At 41.1% G+C, this 13,985-nt stretch overlaps 2 non-coding genes across 2 annotated transcripts; both read right to left on the bottom strand.

Annotated features, from left to right (window-relative positions):
- Positions 1 to 2,313: 2,313 nt before the first annotated feature.
- Positions 2,314 to 2,385, bottom strand: trnaw-cca (transfer RNA tryptophan (anticodon CCA)). The gene has a single exon. It is a non-coding gene; the product is annotated as a tRNA-Trp (tRNA).
- Positions 2,386 to 10,618: 8,233 nt separating this feature from the next.
- Positions 10,619 to 10,691, bottom strand: trnak-uuu (transfer RNA lysine (anticodon UUU)). The gene has a single exon. It is a non-coding gene; the product is annotated as a tRNA-Lys (tRNA).
- Between the last annotated feature and the right edge of the window lie 3,294 nt (positions 10,692 to 13,985).

Here is a 13,985-nt window from a genome sequence, read left to right as displayed (position 1 = left end):
TACACACAGCTTTTAATATGTATCTATAGTGAATTTGCAGGTATCCTGGGGAGGGAAGAGAACTGATTTTAAGGAAATACATATTTAAAGGGGATGTAAGTCTTAAATGTGTTTTGTCACATCTGGGTGTTAACTGAATATTTTTTTAGCATTATTTATTGTGTTTTGACTCTATACTTGTGTTTCTCAGGAGACAGCAGAAATATTGATGTTAACATGTATATACACATTCCCGGTGATATTGACTTAGGAACTGAACTATTTACTTGTAGTTTGACTCGTGTCAAAAGTTGAAAATCTCTCCAAACATCAAGATGGCTAAGGACGTGCAAAGAAACTCAATCACATTTAGAGAAGGTAATGTTTAGATCGGATTAATTCGAAGTGTGTCTCTGGGTGCGTTTGATCTACCAACGTTGTGTTTAACTGAAGGACACCCTGACTGAGTGTGCCATAGAAACTGACACATGTCGTATTCTTCTACATTCACAGATTTTTGGCTAAAGTAAAAACAAATCGTTGTCATTTTCTTGCCAGCTGGCAGTAATTCTTTTGCATTGATAAGAAAGATGAGCACTTTATCTTTCGCAATGTGTGGATTTCTTGAAAAAAAGTTGTGCCAAAAACTAAATGAACACTTCCTTTAAACATAATGCAGAAGCATGTTGTCTATAACAATAAGGGGTGCGAGAAGACAGGAAGAAAGGCACCGCTGGGATTTGAACCTACGATCTTCTGTTTACTAGACAGGCACTTTAACTAACTAAGCCACAACGCAGGCAAAGAACTTCCCTTTTACAGCCAAGTGGACACACCGCTCTGTCACATCTTTGTTCGGTGTGCGGTGAGCCTGCTCGCTGAGCAAGTTGAGAAAGGATGTGAAATGGCTTTTATCCGGCAGTTTCATTACTAAGGAGCTCAATTTTTTTTTTGATGATCTACAGGGTGTCCAGTGCAACACAGGCGATGGACTGCTGGGATTTGGAGCCAGGATTTCCCGTTATCTAGACAGGTGCTTTAACCAACTAAGCCACGGCGCCGGCAGAATTCTCCTCTTTTACTGCCGATTGGACACACCGCTCTGAGACACCTGCGTTCAGTAAGCGCTGAATCGGCTGGCTGAGCACGTTGCCTCCTTTACATTCAATAGGAGCCCCGACACTAAGAGAAACGTACGAAAATGGCTTTTATCGGGCACTTTTCATGTCCAGTGCGCTTGACATCTCCCACAGGCGACAGAGTTCATTTACGACACTTTTCCTTTCTTTCTTTCTTCTTTCTGTACTATTTGATGGAAAAAAACGAGAAACCATGTAAGGTTAAATGTCTTTTTTCATGGAGAAAACGTGCACCAGGAAATGTTGTGTTTAGAAGAAGTGAGTTAACGTGAAAAGTGACCTAATTTACCGGAGCAAATGCTCACCTAGCAAGGTCTGCTTTACTACACGAGAGAAGTAGAGTGAAAGACGTGATCATTTCACGCCGTTGTGGAACAAAACGCTATTTTCTTTGAATTCTAAATCAATTAGAAATTCAGAGCGACACATAAATGCTTTGTCTATTTAAAAGTGATGATTTTTTAAAACATAAAAATGTAGAAAGCACGTTTCTCACTTAGAAATTGTAGGTGTGGTGGTGTACTACTAGCGGCGCTGAACTCACCAAAGCGCAATTCAGTTACGTGACGGGCTAGTGGTTTAATGGATAACGCGTCTGATTTCGGTTTATAAGATTGTCGATTCGACTTCTACCGGGGTTGTGTGATTTAAATCAGGCTCCTCAGAAATAGATGTCCGTTATGTAAATAGACCGCACCTGAAAGCAAACGTTGGGTCTGGTTTCCTTTCTTTCCTGCATGAAATAGCAAATCGTTACAAAAAACACCAGCTAATGTCCTATAGCGTTAATCATTTAAGCAAACATGAATATACTGTAGGTCTTGGTACATGGGAGTGGATTTCAAGTACAATTAAAAAAGGACAAATTATTATTACAGGCTTCAGACACTTTTTCATACAAAAGTGACCAAACACTCCCTAACTTTCAGGTTTGCTTGAAACTGTAACAAAAAAGCGGTCTGAAACTTTCATTCTCTGATGTCACTGTCTCTAAAGTCGGACGTGATGTTTCGCAGATGTGCAGTGTGCCTTTTCTCTTGTCGTGTTCAAGATGAAACACTGCATAAGCTCCTGACTGGGTGTTCCGTACTGCTCTGTTATTTCATTCAGATTACCTAGGTGGTGTACAGATAAAACGCAACTGCATGGTGTAAAATCCAGGTTCGGCATCAGCAGCACCTACAAACACATCAGCTGACCTCGACGTGATTTGAACACGCAACCTTCTGATCTGGAGTCAGACGCGCTACCGTTGCACCACAAGGTCACTCGCCACAAGGGCTTTTAATTCACCCAAAGACAACAATCAGCGTCCCTGAAAAAGATTTTCAAAAAAGATTTCATTCTCTCCTGTGAGGAGCGCCGCTATTCCAACGAGGGTCTCTTCTTCCCAGACCACAGATTATTCTTCCTGCCCGGCTCTTTCACAGAGAGCAGATTCACCGTCCCCACGAATGTCTTCACTACATCTACAGATCTGACCCCCTACAGCCCCGATATTCCTGGACAGGATATTTACCACCAGCCTCGTGAACTTCTCATCTTGTCCTCTCCCAGGAGGAGAACAATTAACACAGCATCCTCTCTCCATTTAGCAAATAACACAAAACACTGTTTACCTGTGAAGACAGAAAACCAGGCTGCTCCAGGTGAGGCTTAAACTCACAAACTCGGCATGACTCCACTGATTATGTGATTTGACATGGCCTGAACCAGGAAAGAGATTGGAAGTCGAGAAGTTATGGTGTTGTTTTAATACTTGCCTACTCTTTTAATTTTAAATAAAAAATATTTTATTTTGGAGTACTTTCAATTGATAATTCTAGTCCCGATGAACGATTCTGGGCCATGGTGCATCTTGAATAATGTTCTTATAGGCTTCAGTTTGGAAAAGTGCGCTCTTCAGAAGCTACCGAAACTGCTAATGGTTACATAACACTTAATGCAAAAGCAACGTCCGGGTTTGAAAAATAATATTTCTTGCTATTGTAGCGGCGAGGCTTAATAATAAGACAGAATTAAGTGTTTCTGAGCTTTCCCAAATTAGGCCTCATTTCTCTGTTCATCTCTGTGGTGCAGCCACAGAGAAACCATTCATGCAAGGTGATTTAAGGTCCAAGGACAGCTCCCAAAGGGGGATGCACTTAGCTAAGCCTGGCTATCATGATCAATGGTCACCCATTGGCGCCTATCTGTCTAGGGAGTGCCAGTTGGACATCTGGACTGCATTACTAAGTGTCAGGAGTAAGTGACTCATATCTCACCTTGATCAACCAATCAGGGACTGGTAGGGCCGAGTAACCCACGTGGGACTCTGATGCCCATGGAACTTTCAGCCAATCAATGAGCTGAAGTTCCTCCAGGTAAAAACAGGCAACACAGAGAGCCTGTGAGATTCAGATTCAGATTCAGATTCAGAAAAAGATTCAACAGGAGAATTCCAGGGCAGGACGGCCCAGGAGCAGAAGGCTCCCAAGGGCAGGACATTCTCGCAGCGCGCCTCCTGACCATCCTGAGACTCAGCCCGGACAACCACGGAACGGCCAGTGTGTCCGAGTGCCAGAACTTTCCTTTGTTCTAAGAGTCTAGAGTTGAGGTTGCCAGGGAGTAACCAGCAGCAGGCCTCGTGAACAGGTCGGAACTGTGGACAGCTGAATCACTATTCAGAACTAGCTCTTCATCAGGAACGAACCGGTCCTCTTCCTGACTTGCTGGGACCCACAGTCATCTTTTCTCCTGTGCACAAACTTTGCTAGTTAAAGCCAACAGTGAGCATCAGCAGTGCACCGTCGCAAGCCGCACAGCACAGCCTGGCACCGAGCCAGAGAGCGCGGATTGGACAGCAACAGCCTGCAACTGTTCCTTTGTGCCCCCAGGAGATCTGAATCCCCAAAGATTGGATGAGTATTCAACTTCAATGCATTACAGCTCGAGAATTCAATTGTTATCCCAACCAGTTGATATCAATTTAATTCCTAAGAGTTATGTACTTGTTTGAGTATCTAATGTAGAAGTTGTAACCAAGTTCACTTTACGAAACGGTCTTAATGAATGATATACTGAACGTATGTCCTCTTGATATGTGTAACTCTTTGAAACTGATTGAATATATATCTTTTGTATTCTGATAACCCTCTCGATAAGATCTGTTAGGTTTATATGCATATTGTATGTATTAATAAATGTATCCTCGTGTATTAGTACCTGTGTGTGCGCGTTGTTTGAGTTATGTCGCATGGTTGGATTCTAAAGCCATCAAAAGAATCAACTTTGTGATTTACTGCTACAATTAATAATTGTCTCAGTAAATGCCCAAACCCTACAGAACTGGTGCCTTCAGAAAGCCACTATGATTACATATTTGGCGTCCCTGAACCGGCATAATCTACACTATGAATACAAACACTGTTACAGGAGGCGTTAGGGCTATTTTATCTTAGATCATCAATTCATCTTACATTTCTTCTCCATCTATATCAACAGCGTAATCGCTACTGAGTGCTAAAGGCAGGTCCTGGCAATACAATCTTCTTTAGAAAACATTTTTAAAACTATTTCCACTACCATTCCTAAAGTAAAAGATACCGATTGCAGCAACTCATAAAATATCTTTTCCAGGGACGTTGTAGCTAGATGCAAATTACAATCGAAAGTGTATCAGCTTTAAAATTTTCTTTTGGATCCACAGGACGATCAGTACGAGACTCAAAATATACCTGTGATTGATTGTATAGCATACAGATGCAGCCATTCAAAATGGGTGAGGTATTTCGCGGCATACCGCGACACGCCCACCGGGGTATCACGCGGTTCACGTGTGTCACGTGACTAACTATCCGGCGTCGCCTTGTAAAACCGCCAGGGGGAGCTTAACCTCTCATGTACAGCATTTGAGCCTTTAATTTTGAACTGTGTATTACAGTATGTTAATCATCAGTCATTAAAATGTTGGTACATATTATGAAAGCAAGATTGCTCAGTTGGACAGAAGTACACAACCTACCTTTATCAGAAATATTTATGAATCAAAGCCTTTACTGAAGATATTACTAATAGTATTGATAATGGATGACTTTGGACAAGCTGTATACTCAAAGTATAATTTCTTTAGTACATTTGTACAAGCACTTGGAATCTGTCCAAGCCATACTTTGTCAGGCATTTTGTTTTACTTCAACGGGCATAAAAACTTCCTTGCTTTTAACAGGGCGTTTCATAATTTCTAACTACGAAAATGATTTAAAATGCGACACCTTTCATGAAAAGAAAAAAATACACACCAGTATTCCATTTCTCCCTAAACATTGTAAGCTTCGAAGTCTTTAAATAACGTGATACTGGAGTCAACAAGCATACTTTTAGAATTTGATTAAAAGGGAATATAATATGGAATCGCGTATCTCAAGAATTTAATAACGGTATGATTATAGCCGTGTACTGCGGCAGGGCTGTGTAGGGCTGTTTCGCCTGCCTCTTCATGCGAGCTGTTTTGTAGCCTACTGGTCTAGGTGTGTGACTACCAACTGGCAGGTTGTGTGTTCGAATCCAGCTGGTGCTGGACCTTTCAGTTTTATTTATTTATTTTTTAATCGCGTAACATAAACATATTACCGTATGCAAACTGTACTGTATACAATATGTATATGTATATTTAATGTCTTAACTGTGCCCGTTTAAGTATTGAATATTCATATCTAATTTTACCACTGAAGGGAAATCTTAACATAAACATACAGTATATGGCTGGTCTCGGTACTTTAAAGAAAAAAATACACACCAGTATTCCATTTCTCCCTAAACATTGTAAGCTTCGAAGTCTTTAACTAACGTGATACTGGAGTCAACAAGCATACTTTTAGAATTTGATTAAAAGGGAATATAATATGGAATCGCGTATCTCAAGAAATTAATAACGATATAATTATATTCATGTTGCAAAAGAACTGCAATGGACATAAAAACTCCCTTGCTTTTAACAGAGCGTTCCATAATTTCTAACTACGAAAATGCCAGGTGAAAGGATTTGTAAACATATTTTGTTAAAGCAAGTCAGTTTTTTCAGCAACACATAAAATACATTTTTCCAAGAAAGTTTAGCCTTTGTCACTAATGAAACCACTAAATAAAGACATAAATATAGAAATCTTAAGATTTGTTTTATTTAATGTTGGTAGCAGGATGAACTTCTTACATGAACAGGCAGGCGAAACAGCCCTACACAGCCCTGCTGCAGTCCACGGATATAATCATACCATTATTAAATTCTTGAGATACACGATTCCATATTATATTCCCTTTTAATCAAATTCTAAAAGTATGCTTGTTGACTCCGGTATCACGTTAGTTAAAGACTTCGAAGCTTACAATGTTTAGGGAGAAATGGAATACTGGTGTATATTTTTTTCTTTAAAGTACCGAGACCAGCCATATACTGTATGTTTATGTTAAGATTTCCCTTCAGTGGTAAAATTAGATATGAATATTTAATACTTAAACGGGCACAGTTAAGACATTAAATATACATATACATATTGTATACAGTACAGTTTGCATACGGTAATATGTTTATGTTACGCGATTAAAAAATAAATAAATAAAACTGAAAGGTCCAGCACCAGCTGGATTTGAACACACAACCTGCCAGTTAGTAGTCACGCACCTAGACCAGTAGGCTACATTATAGCTTACATGAACAGGCAGGCGAAACAGCCCTACACAGCCCTGCTGCAGTACACGGATATAATCATACCGTTATTAAATTCTTGAGATACGCGATTCCATATTATATTCCCTTTTAATCAAATTCTAAAAGTATGCTTGTTGACTCCGGTATCACGTTAGTTAAAGACTTCGAAGCTTACAATGTTTAGGGAGAAATGGAATACTGGTGTGTATTTTTTTCTTTAAAGTACCAAGACCAGCTATATACTGTATGTTTAAGTTCCAAAATTTATATCGTTTATGGCCTTCACACGCGTTACAGTATGCTCCTATTCTTTTTATGCTCAGCTACTAAGATTTCCCTTCAGTGGTAAAATTCAATATCTACAATGGGCACAGTAAAGACGTTTACAGTAAGTCTTTCTACGACAGACCAACGGACCACGAGTGCCCCTGTCGGTCAACCAATCACGCACCGCGGTACCCCGTGTCATCTTACCTGCGGTACGTGTCTGTACCGCTCACTTTGAATGGCTGCATCTGTAAATTGAACAGCATTTATGTTACAATTAAGGTAAATATATCAAAATATCATCATCCAACTTCACAGTGCTAACGCAACAATGCTTGTCAAATTCTCAAACAAATATGCGTTGTATTTCTAAACTATTTTAGCAGAGGATACAACAGGAGTATAAATGATATCTCCCGCCAGCCATTCAAAGATACTTTTCCATGGGTGAATATGGTTTTCTGGGGAGTTGCGGTGTTGGTCACTATTGGACTTCCCTGGTCTCAAGTGTTGTTGTTGGACACAGGCAAAAGACTCGCATTTTCGGCAAATATAAAGAGGGTTAAAGTTTTGGCTTTTGTGGAGACAGTGTTTACATTGACAATAATAAGAAGATCGTCCCTGGGTGGCTTTGAACCACCAACCTCTCAGTTAACAGCCAAACATGCTCGCTGGTTGCACCACAGAGACTGATGAGAAAGGATTTGCTCCATTTGCACCTTTCTGGTAAGAAAATAAACATTGCTTGCATTTTCTTGCCAGTCGGCAATATTCCTACTGCTCTGATAGCCAAGAATGAAATTTCATTTTCACAAGCTGTATGAATTTCTTGAAAAACAAGTTGTTGCAGAAAGGAAATGCATTAATGCATTAAACTAAATCAAGCCCTATGCGGTTGTCCAAAATGGTACTTTCTGCACAAAAAGACAGGAAGAAGGGCACAGCTGGGATGTGGAGCCAGGATCTCCAGTTAACGAGACAGATACTTAAAGCAACTAAGCTACGGCGCCAGCAGAATTCTCCTCTTTTACACCACTCTGAGATACCTGCGTTCAGTAAGCCCTGAGTCTGCTGGCTGAGCAAGCTGCCTCCTTTACACGGAACAGGTGCCCTGACTGTAAGAGAAACGAAGAGAAATGGCTTTAATTGGGCACTTTTCATGTCCAATGCGCTTGACATCTCCCAAGGGCGGCAGAGTTCATTTACCACACTTTTCCTTTCTTTCTTCTTTCTGTACTCTTTGATGAAACAAAATGAGAAATCATGTAAGGGAAAATGTCTTTTTTCATGGAGAAAACATGCACCACGAAATGTTGTGTTTAGAAGAAGTGAGTTAACATGAAAAGTGACCTAATTTACTGGAACAAATGCTCACCTAGCAAGATCTGCTTTACTACAAGAGAGAAGTAGAGTGAAAGACATGATCATTTCACGCCGTTGTGGAACAAAACGCTTTTTTTGTCAAGACAGAAAACCAGGCTGCTCCGGGTGAGGCTTAAACTTTCAGCCTCGGCATGACTCAACTGATTATGTCATTTTACTGTACATGGCCTGAACCTGGAAGAAGATTGGAAGTCAAGACGTTATGGTGTTGTTTTAATACTTTCATACTCTTTTAATATTCAGGTTAAATATTTTATTTTGGAGTTCTTTCAATTGATATTAATCCTAGTCCCAATGAATGATTCTGGGCCATGGTGCATCTTAAATAATGTTCTTATAGGTTTCATTTCCAAAAACAACTCAGTAGCAGGCTATGCGGAACAAGCAAACACATTAGAACTGTTGTGAATGCAGTGGAAATAATTAAGTCACTAAATAACAAGCTTATGCACCACTCACTTGAAAATTGTTATATTTAACAAAAATTGCTTTCCAGACACCACAACTATTCACAATAATTTTATCAATACATGTCTTAATGAAAAGTGTAATTTTTAAATAATTAACTTTAATGTCCATCTTTATTAGTAGATGTATAACATGTACAGCCTTTAATATGCGATATTGAATTTTCAGGTATCCTGGGGAGGGAAGAAAACTGAAATGAAGGAAATACATATTTAAAGGGGTGTGTTCTGTCATATCTGGGCGTTTGAATAGATTTGTTGTATAAGTTATTGTGATTTCACTCTATACTTGTGTTTCTCAGGAGAAAGTAGTTACATTGGGGATTTGAGGGTATAGAAAATTGTGCTGTATGAGTAAATGTAAGGATATGTTGAATAAAAACGTATTGTCAGCTTTGTGAACATCATTATTAGATACCTGTTGATCGTTTAGCGACCTAGGCTTCCCTCTGGACTCTGCACTGAGTTGGAAGCTACGGGAGCTCCTCACTGCTTGTCCTGTATTGTTACCTGTGCAGATTACTTTTTACCAAAAACTGCAAATGGAGAAAACCAACTCGTTGGAGTCTCTGTGGTACAATTGCTTAGTGCGGCCAGGTTGGGACTAAAATTATAGTAAGGTGATGGTTCAAGCGCATCCAGGCACACCTTTCTCACTGTTCCAACGTGAACATCATCTATGGAAAAAATGGCATAAAATGTTTAATAGATTATTGACCTTATTGATACCGACGTCTTACCACTTGGCCACCACACCTGCAGTTCCGCTTACTTTCCCATCAAGTCTAGCATGTTTTTTAAAATACAAAAAAGTTAAATCTTTGAGCACAAATTGCCATGGTAGGAGGAATAAAACAAATATGACTGTTCAAATTAATTCTATTGAAACTGATTTAATCGCGCAGAATCTACAACAACAAAACCATGATTCTTAACAAGGAGATACTGGGCAGCAGTGGGATTCCGACTCATGCCCTCGAAGAGACGGAGCTTTAATCCAGCTCCTTAGAGCGCTCGGCTGGGTTACCCTTGATAGCAGCTTTTCAGCACTTGTAGTCTGACTTTGTGGTGTTATTCTGCATGGAAGAGACTGCACCTCCTTTTTCTGAGATGCTTTCTCTCACTTGGTGAAATATTCACTTCTTTGGCCCTCTGAATATAGTTCTTCTGTTAAGCAGGCTTCAGACTCTGCTTATAGCACCCGTGTAGAGATTTTATTTTTACAGGAAGACGCATTCCGAAACGTATCTCTGTAGTTTTTTAAAAGCTTTGAACAGCGTATTTTATACAACGCACAAACAGTATTCTAAATTCACACGGCAGATCTGTGCAGCAATCATACTCGATTTGACTGTGATTCTGAAATACTTCTAGCAAACATATTCACGTTTCCTTGAACCTTTAATTAAAAAATTACTTTGTGATGTTCCGCAGATGTGCAGTGTGCCTTTCCTCTTGTCGTATTCAAGAGCTGCGGGAGCTCCTCACTGCGTGTCCTTTACTCTACTGTGATTTCTTTTAATTTATTTACGTGGAGTGTGGTGAGAAGATCACCTTGAACATTTTCGGTTTGTGAAAGGAAACACTAAAGAAAATACAATTGATGAACATTTAAAATAACCACAGTACAGCTAGAAGAGGGAAAGATAAAATACGATTTAGAATGACATTCACAATAGATTGAAGAAAAGCACAACCGCCCAAACAGGGACTTGAACCCTGGACCCTCAGATCAAAAGTCTGATGCTCTACCAACTGAGCTATCTGGGCTCTAGAAAAAACAAAGCTACTGCCGGGATCTTCACAAGTCACGTGTCTCTTCTTGTGCAGAAGTGCAGTCATACCTGACCCATCTGGAATGACCACTGACAGACTTTATCCAGAAGCGACGGCACAACTCCCAGTAGAATGAGCGAGAAATACAGAACAACACGAGGAGTCAAGGGGCTCCCACAATTCATCTTTCCTCACATTACTGATTTTTTACTAAGAATTTGACCTTTTCACAATCAGATTTTTTGCATTTAATAAGATCTTTTAATCAACAACATTTAAGAAAGAAAACAAATGGAACATTTTTTGGAACAATAATAAAAAAAAAAAACTTTCAATGTCTTGGCTGTATAAGTGTGCACACCCTTTATAAAGGGGGTAGCAACTGTGCTGAAATTTAACCAGTCACATTCCAGATCATGTACAAAGGTTATTTGCCTTTGCCAGACATCAATTGTATTGATTCTTATTAGTCCTATTTAATATCAGCTGATCACATATAACTAACCAATCTCGGAGAATGTACGTTCAAACTGCAGAGCTGAACCTGAAGAGAAATCCGACCGCTGATTGTCACCAAAGAATGTCGTTACAAATTATCTGCGGACTTGTTTTACGTATCCGGCCACCTCTTTCCTTTCTACTTTGCAGTGAGCACAATTCTTTCAGTTTCTTCTCTTGTATTTTCCTTGCTATTTTACTGTCCCTTTCCCCCATGTGGAGATGGATCCACAACCGAAACCCTGTTTGCAGCCTGTGTTTCTGCAGCGTCAGTCTGTATGAGGAGAGGGTGTTAAACAGCTCCAGTGGCGCAGTCGGTCAGCGCGCGGTGCTTATACAGCAATGCACAGCAGAGTCATGCTGAGGTTGTGAGTATGAGCCTCAACTGGAGCAGTGTGACCTGTGTATTTAGCTACTTGTTAAGGATTCGGCCAGTGAAACCGAAACCAAGTAATGAACCCACTTGCAGGAGCCGATAGAGACAAGTCGTGCTCCAAATACCGTAGACGAAGGAGAGAGCAGAGAGTCCAGGGGAAGCCAGAGATCCAAACTGAGAGATAGCAACCGAAGCCGAGCCGTAATCCAAAAAACGTAGTAAGAGGGGAGAAACCAAAGTCGGAACCTGAATAGTACGAAGAGGTAGAAGGCGTAACGCAACTAAGTAGCTCGAAAGGCCAACCAATACTGAGCAAGGAGGTAGGGAAAGACTAGTGCTTAAATACAAGATGAGACGGAGATGTTACCAGGTGATTATTTCTTCACATAACCCTTGCAGAAAAAGAAAAATTAGGACCTCATCCTCCCAGTGAGTCTCTGCTGCTGCTACTCTAAAGTCTATGGCATAATCCTGTGCAGACCTGCGGCCCTGGCGGATAGATGAGAGGCGGTAGGAGTCTTGTCCAGCTGAGGAACGACAAAAAAAAAAGATATCATAGTCCTGTACCTCAGGAGCCCTGCGATCTAGTAGGACAGTTGCCCGATCCAGAGCACGGCCAGTTAACAGAGAAACTAATGTACGAAGGCAATCTTGTCTTGAGGAGAAAAAAAAAGTTTCCGGATGGAGCCTGAAAACCAGCGCACACTGTGCTAAGAAACCCCGACATCTCGTAGGGTTGCCGTCAAACCAGTCAGGTGGTGTAAGTGGAAGAGGTCGAGGAGCGGGTGTAGAAGCTGGCGGGGGCGGAGCCGAAGCAGCAGCTCCAGCGTTACTTTCACTATTACTGGTAGGCGGCACTGCCGACAGGTGCGGTGAAATCTGTTGGACGTGTAGCGGCGAGGCTTATTAATCAGAAAGAATTAAGTGTTCTGAGCCTTCCCAAATGAGGCCCCATTTCTCTGGTCATCTCTGTGGTGCAGCCACAGAGAAACTATTCATGCAGGCTGATTTAAGATGTTTTCTTTTCATAAGGACAGCTCCCAAAGGGGGATGCACTTAGCTAAGCCTGGCTATCATGATCAATGGTAATCCATTGGTGCCTATCTGTCTAGGGAGTGCCAGTTGGACATCTGGACTGCATTCCTAGGTGTCAGGAGTAAGTGACTCATATCTCACCTTGATCAACCAATCAGGGACTGGTAGGGCCGAGTAACCCATGTGGGACTCTGATGCCCATGGAACTTTCAGCCAATCAACGAGCTGAAGTTCCTCCAGGTAAAAACAGGCAACACAGAGATTCAGTAAGATTCAGGAAGATTCTGTAGAGGATTCTGTGGACTGTTCTAAAGGGAATTCAAAGGAGAATTCCAGGGCAAGACGGCCCAGGAGCAGAAGGCTCCCATGGGCAGGACATTCTCGCAGCGCGCCTCTTGACCATCCTGAGACTCAGCCCGGACAACCACGGAACGGCCAGTGTGTCCGAGTGCCAGAACTTTCCTTTGTTCTAAGAGTCTAGAGTGGAGGTTGCCAGAGAGTAACCAGCAGCAGGCCTCGTGAACAGGTCGGAACTGTGGACAGCTGAATCACTATTCAGAACTAGCTCTTCATCAGGAACGAACCGGTCCTCTTCCTGACTTGCTGGGACCCACAGTCATCTTTTTTCCTGTGCACAAACTTTGCTAGTTAAAGCCGGACAGTGAGCATCAGCAGCACACCGTCGCAAGCCGCACAGCACAGCCTGGCACTGAGCCAGAGAGCGCAGATTGGACAGCAACAGCCTGCAACTGTTTCCTTGTGTCTGCAGGAGATCTGAATCCCCAGAAATTGGATGAGTATTCAACTTCAATGCATTACAGCTTGAGAATTCAATTGTTATCCCAACCAGTTGATATTAATTGAATTCCTAAGAGTTATGTACTTGTTTTGAGTATCTAATGTAGAAGTTATAACCAAGTTCATTTATGAAACGATCTTAATGAATGATATACTGAACGTATGTCATCTTGATATGTGTAACTCTTTGTAACTGACTGAATATATACCTTTTGTATTCTGATAACCCTCTCGATAAGATCTGTTAGTTTTATATGCATATTCTATGTATTAATAAATGTATCCTCATGTATTAGTACCTGTGTGTGTGCGTTGTTTGAGTTATGTCGCATGGTTGGATTCTAAAGCCATCAAAAGAATCAACTTTGTGATTTACTGCTACAATTAATAATTGTCTCAGTAAATGCCCAAACCCTACAGAACTGGTGCCTTCAGAGAGCCACTACAGTTACATATTTGGCGTCCCTGAGTCGTTTTTTTCTTACACGCGTCTGAACGGAAAACAAAAACGACCAACTAGGAATGACTTGCCTTTGACGCTTATCAAAGCGTTCTTTGTGCATCGAACAGACCCACTCACC

This window comes from Lepisosteus platostomus, chromosome 5, assembly GCF_059453375.1.
Source record: "Lepisosteus platostomus isolate fLepPlt1 chromosome 5, fLepPlt1.hap1, whole genome shotgun sequence".
Classification (NCBI taxonomy): Eukaryota; Metazoa; Chordata; class Actinopteri; order Semionotiformes; family Lepisosteidae; genus Lepisosteus; species Lepisosteus platostomus.
Note: the sequence above shows the minus strand (reverse complement) of the source record. Positions and strands in the feature narration are given on the sequence as shown.